We start from the raw sequence: 20,847 nt of genomic DNA on the forward strand, positions 1-20,847 counted from the left end.
TACCATATTAGTCTAGGGCCAGAGTTGTGTAAATACATGTGTGTATTAAAGTGCAGCTTGAACAAACGTATATACAGGAAGCATTCTGTTGCCCTTTGTGCACCATCAAGCAAAAGTCCAACGCTTTTTAAGCGTCGTCGTCGTCGTCTCACTCGTTCAGTCATTTTCGACTCTTCGTGACCTCATGGACCACTCCACGCCAGAGCTCCCTGTCGGCTGTCACCGTCCCCAGTTCCTTCAAGGTCAAGCCAGTCCCTTCAAGGATACCGTCCATCCATCTCGCCCTTGGTCGGCCTCTCTTCCTTTTTCCTTCCATTTTCCCCAGCATCATGATCTTTTCCAAGCTTTCCTGCCTTTTCATGATGTGACCAAAATACTCCATCTTTGCTTCCAATATCCTTCTCTCCAGTGAGCAGCCGGGCATTATTTCCTGGAGGATGGACTGGTTGGATCTTCTTGTCGTCCAAGGCACTCTCAGGATTTTCCGCCAGCACCAGAGTTCAAAAGCGTCTCTCTTCCTTCGCTCAGCCTTCCTTATGGTCCAGCTCTCGCATCCATAGGTTACTATGGGGAATACCATTGCTTTGACTATGCAGAACTTCGTTGCCAGTGTGATGTCTCTGCTTTTCAGTATTTTATCGAGGTTGTCCATTGCTCTCCTCCCAAGAAGTAGACGTCTTCTGATTTCCTGGCTGCAGTCTGCATCTGCAGTGATCTTCGCACCTAGAAATATAAAGTCTGTCACTGCCTCCACGTTTTCTCCCTCTATTTGCCAGTTGTCAATTGGTCTGGTTGCCATGATTTTGGTTTTCTTGACCTTTAACTGCAACCCAGCTTTTGCACTTTCTGCTTTCACCTTGGTGATAAGGCTCCTCAGCTCTTCCTCACTTTCAGCCATCAGAGTGGTATCATCTGCATACCTAAGGTTGTTAATGTTTCTTCCAGAAATTTTAACGCCAGCCTTGGATTCGTCAAGCCCCGCACATCGCATGATGTGTTCTCCGTACAAGTTGAATAGGTAGGGCGATAGTATCCAGCCCTGCCGTACTCCTTTCCCAATCTTGAACCAGTCTGTTGTTCCGTGGTCTGTTCTTACTGTGGCTACTTGGTCTTTATACAGATTTCTTTTTAAGCAGCTGTTGCTTACTTGTGGGGAGGGAACAGAGAAAGGAGGCATTCCGATGATGAAGACATCATTGGTCTAGTCTCCAAGGGGAAAGACAAAGAGGATGCACTCTATTCATGATTATACTCTCTTATTTCGATCAGGAAACCCTCCAACTCCACCCCCCATCCCTCCACCCCCCCCCCCCATAAGTAATGGCAGGCTATCCCAGTGTTGGTGAAGAAGGGTGATGATATGAAACTGTGGGTAGATGTAGGATCTAGGAAATGGACCCTCATCCTCTTACATGGCTTTGTCTCCCATGTGAAGAAATGCTTTCTTAATAGTGTTTCAAGTCCAAAATAGACTGGTAACACTAACTAGATACTTATTTTGTGGGAGATATTATTCCTACAGAGCTTTCACAATTAAAATTACCATTATTATGATGTTCCTACATGTTACCAAATTAGTGTGCAAAGAGAAAAAAACGAGTATGGCAATTCTATCCAAAGAAGAAAGGAATGAATAGTGTCTGGCATTTACCCAAAACATACATACACCACTGCAATAGCTTGCATTGCATACCACCAGTGAAGAACAGAGGGAGAAGGAGATGGTTAATTGTTATTTCCATTCTACACCCATGGTTGAAGGGTCAATGGGGGTGGGGGGGCTGAGTTGCTTATTCATTCACCTCATTCCCTCCTCCATAAGGTTTTACTGGGTAAATGTAATGTTTCCAAAAGGGAAATGATTATATACTATTGTTTCTTTGTTTTTTTCTCAGAGAGAGAAACTCCATCCAGATGTCAGGGATGCAAATGTATGGATGCAAGCTTTGCAGCCTATGCCCTCTACTGCACATAAAAAGAAGCAACTTTTATAGTTCCCCAGGGATGAATTGTCAGCCAAAGGATTAAATATTAGTAGTTTTTTCAGAAACTTCAGTCTCCACTAAATGATCTGGGAGGAGAAGCAAACATGGAATTCAGAACCTGCCAAACTGTGTTTGAATGTTAGCAATGAAATGCTGACTCTGTAATTTATAGCTATGTATCTATGCACATATACCTCTGTGAATAGCTCAGTAGGAATTAATGCAAAATTTGGTCACACACGGAAAGGGAAGGTACTTTTGATAGGGGAGTACAGATGATAACAACAACAACAACAACAACAACAACAACAACAACAACAACAACAACAACTTTTTAACCTGCCCTCTCTCCCCAAAGGGATTGAGTGGCTTACAAAGACAAGAACAAAATAGAAATAAACAGCAGTAAAAAACAATTAAAACAAGCAATTAACATTCACAAATAAAACAATAATTGTTAAATCAGATGAAGATGGAGGGACAAACTACAGTCAGTCCTTCATATTTGCAGGTTTATTTTTTGTGGGTTTCATTATTTGCAGAGTTGATTAACGTGGTCTTTCTAGACTAGAATAAAATATAATAATAATAATAATAATAATAATAATAATAATAATAATAATAAACTTGATTTATATCCTGCCCCCTCTCCCCAAAGGGACTCGGGGCGGGTTTGGGGAGAATAACTTTATTGTTATTGTGCACCATACAAGCTAAGTTAATGGCATCCGCAATTCACATTATCCATGTAGAATTACAAAAACAAAACACTCATCCTCCCCCATTCTAATCACTACTGCACAACTCCTAATGTCACATCAGTGTGAAACCATAGAGTTCAATATACTTTATATACTCGAGTATAAGCTGATCCGAATATAAGCTGACCAGGACCCCCACTTGAGTATAAGCTGAGAGGGGTATTTTCAGCCCTAAAAATGGCTGAAAAACTCAGCTCATATTTGAGTATGTACGGTAGTCACAGCTCTGGGATAAAAGCTATCTCTCAGCCTATTTGTCTTTGTTTTTATCATCCTATACCATCTGCCAGGTGGCAGTAATTTTAAAAAATATCCAGGATGAGATGGGTCCTTAAGAATATTCTGACTCAGAACAGCTGTGGCATGCTTCTCCAGATCTGGGTGATTTAAAAAATGTCCCAGTTTGTCATCCGAAAGCAATCCTGAAGTTGTTGATAGGCATCTTCAGGCCGGGATTTTACAATCTTTATTATAGGCAAGACCCATTTTCTGAGAGGAATATATGCCAGTGCCTAAAACAATGACATATGATCTGACTGCCCCAAGTGTGGTATTTATATAACCCTGTTGCCACATTTAATGTTGGTATACACTTCATCCAATGTATTTGCTCTCTGGTAACACATTTAACATGCTGATAAAATTTAGGGGACACTGCTTTTAAGTCAGCATGTTTAAAACCCCCTGCTATAATATGTACAGCATTATGATGCTCTTTCTGCTGGTTTCCGGTGACGTTATACAAAAATCCCAGAGCTATGTTAGTGTTATCATTAGGTGGAATGTATACTGCAGTAATCACACCAAATTAAACTCCCATGGAAAGTATATGGGTCTCTAGGAATCTCTAGATCCTCTAGTGCAACTCTATGGTCAACTTCCATCAGATGTGGACTGCAGAGTCACAATGCAGGACCTAGGGCATCTTCACGTAGAAGAGTTTCGCCCCCATTTTTGCAGTTTTGGCCAGGCCTGGACAGGGCTTGTCAAGCATCATCTGATGATGCTCGGCAGGCTTCGTCCACATTCTTCCTGAAGTGGAGGGGAAATGTCACAAGACGCTTCCTCCTGGTAAAAAAAAAAAGTGGTTTTCATTTACATTTTCCACTTTCATGGGAGGTTCTGCATCTCTAACACCAGGAAATGTGGAAAGCTGATGGTATAAGAAAATGAGCACTACACAAATGAAAAGGTACAGGTTGCAAGGAACTAGTGAACATGATGAAGAATCTGAGATCCACCATCAACTGCCCTGCCTCTGCTGCCCTTCCTAAGAAACCATGCCATGACAATCCATTATGGTTGAAAAGGGTTCTAGGAAATATTCAGAGCTCAGTGAAGCCACTGTTGCCTTCATTCAATTAATTGTAAATGTTGCGTCACAATTCCAAGTGTTTATAGTAAAAGCTATAAAGGCTATCACTGCTTTTAAACAAATCTATATTTTTCAGGATGGTTTTTTTATTAGTATAATATTCAGTATTCTCTTAGGGTCATCCAAGACTTACTTTATTCATGCTGCAAGCTAAACGTTTATGAAAAGATGCTAAAAACATATAAATACAGCACTCAGCTCAGGCTACTTAAAACACTGTTTTAAAGAGTTGCTCAATTAATGAGATTGTTGCTTTAAATTATTTTTCACTGTATCAGGAAGATATCAGAAGTGGCAATGAAATGGGCTAGTATTGTACACTAGATATTTAGTTACATATATATCACTGTGGCCCCTTCCACACTGCCAGATAATTCAAGTTATCAAAGTAGAAAATCCACATTATCTGATTTGAACTGGATTATTTTAGTGTACACTACCATATAGGAGCCCCGGTGGCGAAGTGTGTTAAAGCAGTGAGCGGCTGAACTTGCAGACCGAAAGGTCGCAGGTTCAAATCCTGGGAACGGAGTGAGCGCCCGCTGTTAGCTCCATCTTCTGCCAACCTAGCAGTTCGAAAACATGCAAATGTGAGTAGATCAATAAGTACTGCTCCAGCGGGAAGGTAATGGCGCTCCATGCAGTCATGCTGGCCACATGACCTTGGAGGTGTCTACGGACAACACCGGCTCTTCGGCTTAGAAATGGAGATGAGCACCAACTCTCAGAGTCAGACACAACTGGACTTAACGTCAGGGGAAACCTTTACCTCACTACCATATAATCCAATTCAAAACAAATACTGTGGATTTAATACAACTGTGTAGAAGTGGCCTAAGAATATTCTTCTGATCCGTCACCCCACACCCCACTACCAACCTGACAGAAATGACATGTACGTACTAGCAAAATGGTCTGTTTTCCCATGGAGTTGATGTAAAATATGAGTTTATCACACAAGGCAAACAACGTGCAATAACAGTAGGACAACAGCATTTTTGGGCTCTTCCACACAGCCCTACATCCCAGAATATAAAGGCAGAAAATCCTACAATATCTGCTTTAAACTGGGTTATCTGAGTCCACACTCAGATAATGTGGGATTTTCTGCCTTGATATTCTGAGATACAGGGCTGTGTAGAAGGGCCCTTTGTCTTGGACTTATCACGTGATGTCACTTCCTTCTCATCACTTTCTTGGTGGGAAACAGCCCAGAAAGCATTTATTTTACAAACACAAATAATCCATTAATGACCTCCTTTTAGAAAAAAAACAATGCTCTCCCACCGGGAGAGCATCAGGTATATCATGCGACAAGTTTAAGGTAAAGATGCTGTACTGCTATAATAATAATAATAATAATTTTATTTTTATACCCCGCCTCCATCTCCCCAGAGGGACTCGGGGCGGCTTACAGATATAAAAACAAGCATACAATGGTATCAAATACAGAAAAACACACAAATAAAACTAAAAGGCAATGCAATTTGCTTGCCCCATGTGATACTCTTAAGTAGTAGCCATGTATATGAGATTACTTACAAATGACTACATCTAGGTAACTGTTCTGTATTCACAAATACTTCTTAGTATTCATGATCACTACTTACTCATGATTGTTGAGACATGTGCCAGAATTAGAAACTGCCAATAATGGGGGAAAGGCGTGCTGGTTGCATTTTGCTGAGCCTTCCAAGAAATGACCAAAGGGATGACTAGATAGGAGGATAAAAACATGAGGGAGGATATCAAGTCCTGGGCAAGTGACTACCATTGGTTTTGTCAATAAAGGGATTATAATCTAACCTTCATTAGCCTTCAAAGGTTTCTCATAATTTTGAATGTCTACTTTTAAGCTCCTATTAGAGCCCGATTTCCTGGAATTGAACCTCCTTTCTGTCCTCATATCTCTGCTTCCTTCCAAAAGATGATTAATATTACTGACATTTGCTCAGATCAACTCCAACTGAATTATACTTATGATGGAGATTTAAAACACTGGGCTGGAAGAAGTCTGAGGCAAGACTAGACTACCATGGTAACTGAGATGAAAGGAGCTGTTCTCTTTGCTTTCCATCTAATGGGGAATAACTCTCTCATTCTTTAATGAAGAAACAGCAGGAGATATTGACTTGCGATGCCTGGTAACATGTTTATTTTAATATAAACCAGCGTGGGAACACTACACTGTTGAAAATGCTGCAACAAATCAATAACAAAAAAGAGGGGAGGTAGGAAACAAGTCAAAGTGGAGATGCTGCCATGTTACTGGTTTCTGCCAAAACACACACATAAAATGCACATGTAATCAGATAGTAAATAAGTGCTGTACTTAGTGTATGTATGCAGTTTGTATGCAGACACAGGTGACCCTAATTTCATAAACAGTGGAACCCAAAACACATTCAACAAACAGTATTGAAGTGTAACACTTGTGTGCAAAATCTGAATATATGAAAGGTAAGAATCACTCTTGATCATACAGTAGAGTCTCACTTATCCAACATTCTGGATTATCCAACACATTTTTGTAGTCAATGTTTTCAATACATCGTGCTGTTTTGGTGCTAAATTCATAAATACAGTAATTACTACATCGCATTACTGCATATTGAACTACTTTTTCTGTCAAATTTGTTGTTAAACATGATGTTTTGGTGCTTAATTTGTAAAATCACAGCCTAATTTGATGTGTAATAGGCTTTTCCTTGATCCCTCATTATCCAATATATTTGCTTATCCAACGTTCTGCTGGCCTGTTTATGTTGTATAAGTGAGACTCTACTGTATTCAGTGATTCTTTATCAATAGGATGCTGGTAGTGGACAGGAAACCCAATATTTTGATGATTTGAATAGAATCAAATTTGCTATTTAATGCTAGTGTAGTTCAGTAACTTTTCCCCGAAGCCTTCCTCTATAGTCCTTTTGTCAAAGAGTAATATCTTTGAAGATGGCAGCAGAGAATATCCTGGGAGACTAAAATGATCTACCATTTGTGTCTAAATGTTGCCATTTTGAGGTCAGTTTTCTACCCATTCATTCTCTTACATAAGGGCCTTGGTGTCCTGCATAAACAGCTGAAGGACAGCGGTGGTTATTAATGGCACACGTCGCATTGGAGGGTTCGCTGTTTAACAGCATTCAAAGAAAAAAATAAATCTATGGTGAAAACCTGTGGCCTAAATTCTATTACTACTCCCAAGAATCCTTTAAATTGAATCCAATTTATGGCAACTCTATCATAGAGTTCTCTTGACAAGATGTACCCAATCCAGCCATATCTATATTGTGTTTTAAGAGTTTTGGTGTTGTTGTTGTTGCTGCTGTTGTTGTTGTTGTCTGCCTTCAAGTTAAATCCATTTTATGACAACTCTATTGTAGAATTCTCTTGTCAAGACTCATTCTATAAGACTGAGAAAATTTGGCCTGTTCAAAATCATCTATTTTTTATTATTTATTTATTTGCAATATTTCTATCCTGCCTTTCTCTACCCCGAAGGGGACTCTAGTAGATGCTATAGCTATGAAGAGATTTGAACCCTGGTCAAACCACTATATCATGCTGACTGTCTCCAGTAGTTGATCTATAGAGCTCACTTTTCAATATAATTATTTCCCAGTTGCCTGTTAAAGTTGATAATATTCATATAAAGGGTTTAGAAGTGTGCTCCATGAATATTATCAATCACTTTATTTCAGTTTTTCTCTACATTTAGGGTTGGATCATTTTTTTTAAAAAAAGTATTCCATTATCTTGCTAAGGTTATTTAAGTTTACATAATTAAATTCAAATGCATTTCAAATTATTTTCTTCAAAAACAGTCTCTCTAACATTTAATGATAAAGCAATGCTGACTTTATCAAAGTGTCAGTTTATTATATTTCTGTTACCTTGTAAACTTTCACTGGGGAAACATAACTGGCATTGTTTTACAGGATGAGCCAGACTCATTTATTATCTTGTTCCATGAGCAAGTGATTAAAAACTTTATAGAGTGCTGCTGACTGCCTCCCTCCTTTGCTAATTCAATCCGGCTGAATCTGTAAGTAAGTCAACAAAATATTGCTACAAAAGCAAAGGAAACACAAAGTCTCTTCCGCACTGACAGTTGAAACAGTATTTGAAATATCTGAGGACCTGTCATGGAAGTCTTAAAGGACTCACCAGTCAGGAAGGTAGACAGGTGCTTTATTGTTCCTTTTCACTACAAGTTGGACAGTTAATCTGTTTTGCTTTTTCCTACAATTGAATTACACTGGCCAACACACATTTTGGTATCTGAAATGTTAGCCCTATTTCTGGGTATATTTGAACTGCTGATTCTAAAAGTGACAACGGTTTCCCCCTATCAGCACTAGTTTTAGAGATACAGTAAACACGCCATCTACCAGTCTCTGTCTGCTCACCCAATGTAAACCATCATAACCATATTAAGGACCTCATCGCACTAGACTTTGGATCCATTTTAAATCCACTTTAGGGAGGGACCTTTAAACAGCTCAGCCAGACAGGTCCTGGGCCTCATCAAACTACAAACCCCAGAATTCTGCAGGAGGCAGAAACTGGATTTAAAGTGAATCCGTGCTCTGGTGTGATGAGGCAGTAAGCAACTAGCACTGATGTGATCTATTCAATGCATTTTTCTGCATTAGTACCCCAAATAACCCCAGGAAGAGGTCTAAAAACCAGGATACCAAGATTTGGGGGTGGGAGGTTGTGTTATTATAACCTCACACTTTTCACCAGAGTTGCCTGGAAGACCTAGCAAATTCCAAGTATGGTAATTTCCTGTGGTAGTCATTCATACCAATAAGTATTGTTACTCTGGTTTCCTACTTTCATGGTAAATTTCAGAATGTGTTTCCCATGCGTACAGGGGGAGTTCCATACAAAACAGATTTGAAAATTTGGATATATTCCTCAAAAGCATATTGAAAAGAATGTTTTCCCCTATGCACCAGGCTAGTTCATTGTTGTTGTGTCTTCAAGTCATATGGGTGAACCTATCAAGAAGGCGAACCCATCACAGGGTTTTCTGGTGTCAAAAATGTGTGACTTGGCCAAGGTAACCCAGTGCTCTCCAGAGTGATAGTCCTGTACAGTAGAGTCTCACTTATCCAACACTCGCTTATCCAACGTTCTGGATTATCCAACGCATTTTTGTAGTCAATGTTTTCAATATATCATGATATTTTGGTGCTAAATTTGTGAATACAGTAATTACAACATAACATTAATGCATATTGAACTACCTTTTCTGTCAAATTTGTTGTATAACATGATGTTTTGGTGCTTAATTTGTAAAATCATAACCTAATTTGATGTTTAATAGGCTTTTCCTTAATGCCTCCTTATTATCCAACATACTCGCTTATCCAACATTCTGCCAGCCCATTTATGTTGGATAAGTGAGACTCTACTATACTTAAACCACTATGCAACATCGGCTCTCCACAAATGCTATAGGAGACCAGAACACCAAACTAAGGCCCTTTCACACCACTCAGTAACAGCCCAGTGATTCCACTTTAAGTGTAATGAAAACATCCAATGCAATCCTCGGGCTGATAGTTTGTTGAAGCACTAGGGCTCTATGGCTGATGATTCAAAATACCTCTCCCTAAAGGCAAATCCCAGGAATCCATACAATGTTGTTATGCCAATGGAATTATAAATGCTATAAATGTGTAGTGGGAAATGGCTCCTTAGTCCAGTGTCCCACTTTCCAAAACAGCCCAGTAGATTCTTCCTAACTGACAGATTATGCTGGTAGAAAAGAGAGATGACTGAGGAGGGGGCACAGCAACAGACAAAACAGGGCTGTGGATATTGTGAAAACTGGAGGCATTAATAAAAACTGTCTCTGCTCAGAAGCTGGGAGCAATATTATCTTCTGAGACATGGCATTCGAGGCATCCCCCCACTCCATCAGTATGTCTTTGTGAGTGGGACTTCCTCTGGCCTAAGTCGCAGCAGGAGTCAAGTCTTTGGAGACAATATTCCACACTACTGCTGCTCTTGAGCAATTGGTGTTCAAGTGGGAGTGGCTCAGAAGCCCCAAAGTATGCATATGCTACTTGCTAAGTGGTTTTTCTTTTAACAGTAATGATTACATGTACTGGAAAGGCTACAATAAGTTGCCAAAAATACTGCAGCCCTTTGACCCCCATGCACAGTGCAAAATGCTTTAATTATTCTGAGATGACAGAAAGAATGGCTCATATTAAACCAGGGTGAACCATTAAGGCAAAAGGAAAAAGTCTATTTGTTGCAAACATCTTTTAACAATGCCTGTGGAGTGTTTAGTGCTTTCCTGTCGCTGATGGGAGGGAAAAAAGCCTGGAGCAATTTCCCCCACTCTGAAAGTAAGCTTTCAAGATCAGTAATCGCCAAATGTCATTGTCCAAAACTGCAGCAACGTTACATGACTATGCTGACGCTGCCTTATCCTGGCTTTGCAAACATCTCTCAGATGGAACAAAAATAAGGCATCAAGCTGCAGAAAAAGCCAAAGATCCCGATTTGTGAATTGTTGACTACTGTTGTTGTTTTTCAGTGCCCTGCGTCGTCTGTCACTCAGACTGACTCCACCAATCTGATGAGACAGCTATAAGCTGATGGCTTTTTGATACAGGAGGGATGGCTCCTCAATTAATTCAGAATGTTGGATCCCTTTAGATACCATCCACTCTTTGACAGATCTCGCTTTCTGTCATCGCAAGAGACGTCGCTACTATAATCCTCCAAGACAAGCACTCTGTAGAGATTTCCCACTATCAAGCCACTTGGTAGTTCAAGCAAGTGTCAGTTTCAGAGCTGAATTAAAAAGGGGAAGCACAGCATACAAAACAAAACTTTGAATTGTACTTTAGACACAGAGGCCTATGAGTATGACATCTCGAAGGGCTGTCCCTACCATAGGAACCACGAGGAGATGATATCTTCAGGCAGCATATTGTCAGGATGCCACATACTGGCCTTGGAGGATAGGCCGTTTAGGTCATTCTGACATGATGGAATGTGCAGAGAAGGATTGTTGATAAGGCCATCTGGCCTGGCTGATGTTTTGAGAACCAGACTGGGAGAATTGAAAGGAAAGTGGGGAGAAGGGGGGCTGGTGTGAAAAAGAGTATAAAAACTGCCACGTCAATTGTGTGTTAGAACTGTCATGCTTGTTTTCTGATGTTCAAGAATAAAGTGTATCCAGTGTCCCTGAACATTGTAAGCTGTGTTTGTTTGGAAGGACCTCAGAACCTCACACATATTTTGAGTACCATGAAAGGCCAACAAATCCTTAGTTGTTTAATTTACTAACATGGTTTTTTTTACAACAAGAGAGGGCATGGTTTTTGGCTCCCCTGGGTCTCTGGAAGGTATAAGCACATCATTACATTGAGTATTTTTTATGACTAGAAATAAGGATGTGTGGCTTTTGATTAATGCCGCCTTGAGTCCCCTCCACAGTGAGAAAGGCAGGGTAAAAGTATCATAAATAAATAATATTTTGGTTCTTTTGAGGAGCTGGCTGTTTTGGAGTTAAGATTATCTTGCTGTAACACAAAATAGTCTGCAAAGGGATTTCTAGATTCTAAAATGACTATCCCTCCAACTGTCCCTGTTTGGCAGGGAAAGTCCTAATTAATCCCCTGCTGTCTCATGTTTTCAGCAGCTTTTAAATGCCCCAGTTTCTCTCTCTTCCTCTCACTTCCCTCCTTTGTCCTCAGCTTACATCAATTGCTGAAAACTGAGTTCAAAGTGCCAAAAAAAGAGAAAAAATTCGGTAATCATTATATTCGAGCATCTCTAATAAGGATGTGGGAAAAATATAAAGACAGACTGTACGCAAGAACTCCATGTTGGATATCCCCAATAGAAGCCAAACACAAAAGAGAATTAGCGACAGAAAATTGGCTAACAACAAACAAATTTTGAGAAAATCAAACAACCAAAACTTAAATATAAAGACACATGATGAACTTAAAAAAGAATTTCCAAAAATAACATGGTTTCAATACTATCAAATAAAACAGTGCTATAAAGAGGATACAGAAAAGGGATTTTCACAAAATCAAGGCCCTTGGGAAACTATAATGCAAAAAGGAAAAAAATTATTAGGATATTATACCAGATGTTATTAGAATGGTCAACAGAGGAGGAACAAATTAAACACTGTCAGGTAAAGTGGGCCCAAGATATAGGCCACAGCATAAACATAAACCAGTGGGAGGAAATCTGGAATAAAAAAATAAAATACACCATAGCCACAGAAATCCAAGAAAATTGGTATAAGATGTTTTTTAGATGGTACCTCACCCCTGTCAAACTAGCAAATTTTAACAAACACAATACGAATAAATGCTGGAAATGTAACAAAGAAGTAGGAACCTTCTTACACCAATGGTGGAAATGTAAGAAAATCAAAGAATACTGGAAAAAAGTCCACAAGGCATCACAATCAATACTAGGACTCAAGTTCCCTCTATCACCAGAGACTTATCTATTAGGAATATCAAATGTAAAAACAAACAAGAATCAAGACAAATTACTATTTCTTATTGGAACCGCAGCAAGACTAGTTGTAGCCAGAATATGGAAGCAAAAGGAGGTACCGTCCATCAACGACTGGATTCTAAAATTGTTTGATATAATACAAATGGATATGTTAACTCAAAGACTAAGAGAAGTCAAAGAAAAAACAGACTGGCTGGGCTTCAGAGACTTCATTCAGAAAGAAGGATATAATTTAACAATAGACTTATTTGGTATGTGATATACACCAAAACTACAAGATTGTTAATACCTGAGATGAAAACAGACTACAAGATTTTGAAACCCTCAAGAGGTCAAGGGGAAGTCATCCACATTTTTTTTGTTTTTTATTTATTTTTATTATTTTTTCTCTCTTTTTTAATTTTTTTTTATACACCTATTTTTTTAAGTTTATTATTTATTTATCTTTCCTTTGCTGGTGTTATCTTCTTTTGCTTTTTTGGTCTCTGGTCTCTACTTTCACCCCACTGTCTACACACAACTGTTTTCCTCGCTTTCACTGTAATAATAGATAAAAGCACAATAAAAACTATTATTTAAAAAAAAGTGCCAAAAGTAGTTTGAACTCAATGTAGCAGTGGGAAATGAGAGCAGAGGGAGAATTATGTCCTTCCCTGGAGGCTAGGGCAAAAGCCAATGGATGCAGTATCTCCTACTCTGTGTGTTCTTCCTCATTCATAACTTTTACCATCTTAACTATATTGTGATGCCACTTGGCCACAAATATTCCATTTTCAGTTGTGAAATGTTAAGCATATGCTGTGAGGTTCTGTTTGCCACTTAGGCAGAAACACATCTTTGGCCTCCTCCACAAAGGTCCATAACAAGGCTGGGGGAAATCTGTCCTTCAGACACCAGTCCTGAGTCTGAAAGACTGAACATGTCAAGTTTGGTTTTGTTCAGATTTGGGTTTGATCTCTTGCTCTCATTCTTTCTTTATTCTCATATCTTTCCATCCCAAATCTAAATCCATTCACAAATCCTTACCCAAAATGTTCACTCATCCCAAATAAGCAACACATTACAGTTTCCTTGACTTTTGATTTTTCAAGAGCTGAATCTTATCCCGGCATATTGACATTTTGGAAAGTTTTCTTTGATGTATAGTTGTCTTTCTGTGGTCAAGAATTACAATTGATTTTGTTGGAATTAGACACCAGTAATGACTAATTTCGAAGCAGTAATATGTGCCTTTAAAAAACCCAAACACAAAAACGGTCAAGTCTCCACTGAAGGACATGCAGTATTTTGCTGACGTTTGTTGGTTAACATTTCATTATTTACATTTAGCTGACAGTATGCCTAGAGCTTCATTCTTCCCTGGAGATAATGTCATGAATCCAATTTACAGATGGCCCTAGTAATTATTTTGTAACTGATACACTTTGCCACAGAGCATTCATTACCACCTAGATAAGCACAACTAAATACCACACTCCCCCTTCCATCGCCAAACCAATAGAAGAAAAACAGAAGACAAGAAGAGCATGAGAAACAATTATACACATGAGACCTAATATCTACACAGTTGGACAGTTGTGTAACTGTTTGTTCCAAACATTTCCATAACTTCCAACATTTCAGAGATGGAAACCAGGGCCCACGTGGCCAAGCAACATCAGAGTGTGGTCAAGATGACAAAGACTATTAATGTGGAGGGTACAGAAGTGATATTTCTGAATGTCTCATAATAAAATATGTAAGTGCCCCACATTAAAAGTTTACAAAATAGAGAAAAATAATGGCCTCTTTGTTAAACAGTGCCGAAAGTGGTATGCTGTGTTTTCTCTTGCATGTTTTAATTAGGTTTTAAATGCATTTAACTTGGTTTAGCCATCTGTTTTTGACAACACAATAAGCCATGGTTTCACTTATTTTGCCAGGTTCTCCAAGTGATTCTACCTGCAGAAGTCACCAAGGAGTCCTCTAGGAATTTCTATGTTCTGTAGGACACCTCTGTTGCCTACTGGGCCTGGAAGTCAGGCCACTGAATGGTGTTCAGTCATATCTGCAGTTTTAGGTAACCATGGTCTGGCTAGGAACATATCCTTCATAGAAACAAGGGTCTGAACTTTTAGCTATGTCTGGTTTTTTTAAGATGCTTTGGGTCTCAAACTGGAATAAAAAAGGGGAATATTAGTAATATTAGGAGGAAGGCGCAGAAAGGGGTGGTTGTTGTTTTAAGGTTATCACTTTATAGTTTGGTTTCCAAACTTATGAAGTCAATGAAAAAGTTCCATGGAATGAAATGGCCAAAAACTGGCCTAGTATCTAATATCAGATTTACCCACAGTAATTGCTAGCTTGCTGAATTTGTGGGAGAAAGGGGAAAGCACAGCTCATTCTTTCAGGTTATCTGGAACAACTGCCTTGTAAACTGTCCCAGATCTGATTTCTCAGTGACCATTCCAGATGGTCATTATCATCCTTCTTATAGAAAAGGTCAGGTAGCGAGTGCCAACAAAAATAAAAACAAACATGGCCACTGACAAACAACATGACTATATCCAAAGTCTGGCATGTTCAGATAAGGGTTTAACCTAAATAAGAGAAGATGAAGAGGTGATGTGACAGCCCCTCATCCTTAAATATGTGACAATGTGTACAATGAAAGATGCAGCAAACTTGTTTTCTATCTCTCCAGAAATAGGACCTCAAAACAATGGATTTAAATGACAGGGAATGAGATTCTGATGAAACATTAGGAAGAATGTATTGATGGTGAAAGCTGTTGGACAGTGGAATAGATTACCTCTACTTTCCCTCCCTTTGAGGCTTTTAAACAGTAGTTAGATTAACTCCTGTCAGGGATACTGTAGGTTGACAAGAGTTTGGAGTAAGACATCACTTGAGATACTTTGCAAATCTATGGACATCATCACATACTTTGTTCACAACGTTTCTAAACACTTCAGACAACCCAAGATTATTCTGTGGATTCCAAGTTAGTCCCCACAAGGATTCTTAAGTTGAGCAAGAAGCAACTTCATTGTTCTCTCCGAGCACAGAAATTAGTTAAAGCGGCAAAAATCAAGTGGGATGGCAATCGTCCTATTTCTCCATGTCTCAACAAGCCTATTGATGCTCCTGTTTCTGCTATTTCCGTTTGGACACAACGGAGGGGAGAACATAGGGATGAGGACTCTGGGTGGAGACAAATATCTTCCATGTGATGGCACAGCAACCGGATAAAATATAAAGAAACGAGACCAGACAAAACAAGTGATAGTGTAAACAAATTATCGATTTAACTTTAAGCCAAGGAATCATGAAGTTCAACGCCAATAAAGTGTTCCCTCTGCTTTTTATCCTTGTGGGATGAAGTCCGATGACTCTGTCATCAGTATGTTTGGGGAAATCACCAGATTTTCATAAACAAAAAATATTAACTCCCACCCCAAGAGTACAGAGTATACCTAGTAGCCATGATGACTTACTGTATCACTACACACTACATGGTAGAGTAATATTGGTTGTTGCATGAGAAGTGTGTTGGGAAGGAGGGCTGGACACTCATATTAGGAGATGGAGGATATACAATTGCAATGGACAGAAAAGAACAAACAGTGAAGTGAAAGCAAGGAAAAACTCTTTAAGTTAGGTAGGTGGAGATGTGTATGTAGGGTGAACAAAGTTGCAAACTCCTGTGCTGATACAAAATGAGCTTGAGAACAATTTAATAGCAGAATGAGAGATAAGGCTTATGAGCACATAGAAGGATAAATGGAAACAAAATAAATGCTCCTGTGAATCAAAAAACAACATTGGATAAAGCAAATGTCCTTTTGTTATCTCTAGTAAAACTCATCAGAATTGTGGAAGCAAGAGGTTTCTCCTCCGCTTTCAATCCATAGGAGGAGCCTTCTTACCAAAACCGATTGTGTGCAAGGAAATAAAGCCACTACTTCTTCTGAGGTTGCCTTTCAGAAATGTCTGTTCCACCTGCATGTGAGGTATATGATTAATAAATTAACAATCTCCATCTCATTACTGGGGGAATGCAGCCGTCAGCCGCAGAATTGTTAGGGAAGAAAAGCGGACTGCGCCAGCCATCCGCGAGAGCAATTTCAAAACAGGGAATTATGATTGCAGGAAATCATTACCACATCATAAATTATGTGAAACCTGGGGGATTACAACCGTTTTTCACATTACACTGCTGAAATTGCTTCACACTCACATGCAGCAAGCACTTCACTGAGAAGGAGAAAGCTTCAGTGGCCTTGATCCAGAGAAAGTCAGGTACCATTAAGGTCCCTATGAAAACCAACCAATGTTCAGTTCCTTCAGTTAGGAGAAATGTGGCAGGAGGTTGTGGTATCTGTTGCAGTAGTTTTGGAGTTATCTTTTTAAAATACCTTGACAGTGTTTATTTTGTGGATAAAAACAATTGGGGTTTTTTTTGGCCATTCTGAGTACCAGCTACAACACTTTAATTCCACCCATTAAGTGAATTAAATTTTAATTCCACCACATAACAGAACAAAAGCTTATTGTTCTCCTTTTTTCCTAAAAAAGTAGAGCTATATTCCTTTACTGCAGTGAGGCACTAACTTATGACTCTGGAGAATTGGGTTTGAATCTTTGCTCTGCCACAGAAACCCACTGATTGACCTTAAGCAAGTCACACTCTCGTGGTCTCTGAAAGGGATAAAAGCATAACCATTCTGAACCAATCTTGCCATTAAGGTTTCCTTAAAAGGTAAAGGTTTCCCCTGACGTTAAGTCCAGTTGTGTTCGACTCTGGAGATTGGTGCTCCATCTCCAAGCCGAAGAGCTGGCATTGTTCATAGACACCCCCAAGGTCATTTGGCTGGCATGACTGCATGGAGTGCCATTACCTTCCCGCCAGAGCGGTACCTATTGATCTACTCGCATTTGCATGTTTTTGAACTGCTAGGTTGGCAGGAGCTGGGGCTAACAGCGGGCGCTCATTCTGCTCCTGGGATTTGAACCTGGGACCTTTTGGTCCGCAAGTTCAGCAGCTAAGCGCTTTGACACACTGTGCCACCAGGGGCCCCTTAAGATCGCCATAATTCGAAAAGGATTAGAAGGCATATAACAACAACAAAGCTACGGTGCATCAGCATATCAATGAATTGTAGAATCATAGAATAATAGTTGGAAGAGATCACATGGGCCATCTGGTCCAAGCCCCTACCATGCAGGAAAAGCACAAAGCAAACCTGACAGATGACCATCCAGCTTCTGTTTAAAAGCTTCCAAAGAAAGAGCTTCCACCACACTCTGGAGCAGAGTGTTCCACTGCTGAACAGCTCTTATAGTCAGGAAGTTCTTCCTAATGTTCAGGTAGAAACTCGTCTTCTGTAATTTGAACCCAGTTTCCAAGGCAGCAGAAAACAAGCCTGCTCCCTCTTCCTTATGACATCCTTTCACATATTTATACATGGCTATAATGTCTCCTCTCAACCTTCTCTACTCTAATCTGAACTCATGAACAGAAAATGGAATATTGGTGGACATCAAAAAAGATTTAAAGATGGGCTTAAAGCTAACCTTACAAACTGAGCCATAAACAGTGAGAACCGGGAAGCCCTGGCCCTCCAGCGCTCTCACTGGAGGTCAGCTGTTACCAACAATGCTGTGGAATTCTAAGAGGTACAAATGGAGGGCAAAAGGGAGAAATGTGTCAAAAGGAAGGCACATCAAGCATACTCTTTGTCGGGATCGCCTTCCATCTGGAAACTGATGTCCTCATTGTGACAAAATATGTAGATCCAGAATAGGTCCCTACAGTTACCTATGGACCCACCACCAAGACTCTACACTTGGAAGGCAAGCATACTCAGCTGCGAATAATAGCCGATGATGATGATGATATGGAAGTCCAATATTCCATTGATTTTGATGAGAAAGGCTAGCATATTCCAGATGTAGCAAGAATATAGTCACCCACTCTCATTTTGAGAAGGATTGAGATAATCAAGAGAGACAACAAAGAATTACTTGTTATGTGTGGCTTCAAGTCATTTCCGGCTTATGTCAGCCCCAAAGATGACCTATCACGGGAGGGCTCCAGAGACACAATTCAACACTCAAACACTAGTATCAAAACAAATTTTTTAAAAAGCTACAGCAACTACTTGAAGGCACACAACAAGAACAACAACAAGATGTTGTAGAGTGGAGTATCCCGAGCCCCTCCATTAGATTCTCTCTCCTTGTTTTCTCATCTGTCACCTAAAAGCCACCCTTCAATTAATTCTCCCATACATTTTTTCTAATTCTTTTTTTTTCTATTTACAGTACACACAATCTTGAGATCCCCAAGCATACTGATAACATCTCTTTTGTGCGCAGATTATACAGTTTTGCCAACATAAGCAATGATACTCTCAGGCTGAATGTCAGAAAAAGGAGAGAAAATAAATTTGTCCAACACTACCAATTTAAAGAAGGAATTTCTGGTTTTAAAGATAATGTTGCTGCTCATTATGTTAAACCATGGCGTGGCCTTCATCACAGTGGATATTAAAATGCTCTGTTTACTTGAAAAAGCTGTCCAGTTGTCCAATGCACTGTTTGATAAATATAAAAAAGGAGGAATCTCATTTAATTCAATCTCATTAAACTACACCGGGATTCTTCTTCCATCCATAATCACGGCTATCTTAGCAAAGAGGCCTGAGCCAAAAAGGTAGATACAGGTAGTGATTCCTATGTGCTTGATCACTGGAGCTTGGAAAAGTTACCTTTTTGGAATACAGCTCTGGTGAGGGGATTTTGGGGATTGTTGTCTATAAGGGAACTTTGCCAAGCTCTGCCTGATTTCTTAAAACATGACAATTGCCAAAGAGGTAATACAGTCCAATTTTTTTGCGACTCTGATGATAGAATGCTATTTGATCATTACAGAAGACATGTCACTTAAGAGTAATAGTCGCAATGTTGGGCTATGCTTCTTACTGAAATTGAAGTGTTTATGCTGTTAGTGACATCAACAACATTGCAGCCAACCCATTTTGGAAGTCAATATGTCAATCCCTGCTCATGCACCGGCCACCTTTCTCAGTAATCACCACTAAACTACACAGGTTTGAAACTAGCATAGAATAAAAATACCTACATTTGGAAGAGTTTCTATATTTTGCTGAACTGGACAATAAAGGAAGAGGCTGAATGCCCCAAATTTCCTAGCACATAAAAGGCTGCTTTCATAGAGTGTATGAAAGCCATTTTAAAAACGTATTCCAGCAGGGGGAAAAGAAACACTTTTCTATAATACCAAAAGGCAAAGTGTTGATCTAGTTACAGATTTTCTTCCCATAACCTCTGTAAGCAAAAAGGACAACTGGATTATGAGCTAAAGAAATTGCACAAATAATATGTGCTTTGCACTTTCATTTTTCTAAGTCTTATCGGCTTCAGCGAGAACATCTGGGAGAGAGACAGTAAAGGCTGCATAAGCTCTAGAAAAGGGATTTGGAGCGGCCTATTTTAGCTTTAATTGATCTTGGAGGATGCACAAGAACACATCCTTCTTTACCGAAGGGTCAGTTCACTCATGCCGGTTTATCATGAATGCAATATGAAGTAATTAAGGGCATGAGTTAAAGAGGAAGAGCAAACTGAACACACAAACGGAGGTCACATATTCCCCTTCAGTATAATATTGCTTAATGGATGATCTTCAGATAGTCAGGAATGTCTAAATTTCACTATAACTACATTTAGGTGTACATCAGGGGTGAGGAACAACAGGCCTCCATATATTTTTAGAATGCAGTTTCCATGAATCCTCAACATTGGGCAAATAATGGAACAGGTCAAGAGATACCCTCAGAACCTTTCTAACTGGCTACAAAGAGACACCCTTACATCATAAATTGACCAATAGAAGTGATGTACAAGCAAAGCCTGTGTGTATGTGCCTTCCACTCACCTGTAATTTCATAGAGTTTTCTTAAAGCACATCTTGCAAGCCCTGGAACCAGTTCAGGGCTGGATGGTGTTTACACGCACCACAGAGGCTGGCCTTGAACCACGTCAAGGATCCATAGGATCCACAGTTTGACAGCACTAGAGAATGTGGTTTTATTTTAGGATGTTATCTGACACCCCCATTATCCCCCCCCCCCCCCCGCATTTCTAAACTTTTCAAAAACAGTAAAGAAATCGCCACCGCCAGAATGCACAGGGATGATCAGTGGAG

Source organism: Anolis carolinensis, chromosome 6, assembly GCF_035594765.1.
Source record: "Anolis carolinensis isolate JA03-04 chromosome 6, rAnoCar3.1.pri, whole genome shotgun sequence".
Classification (NCBI taxonomy): Eukaryota; Metazoa; Chordata; class Lepidosauria; order Squamata; family Dactyloidae; genus Anolis; species Anolis carolinensis.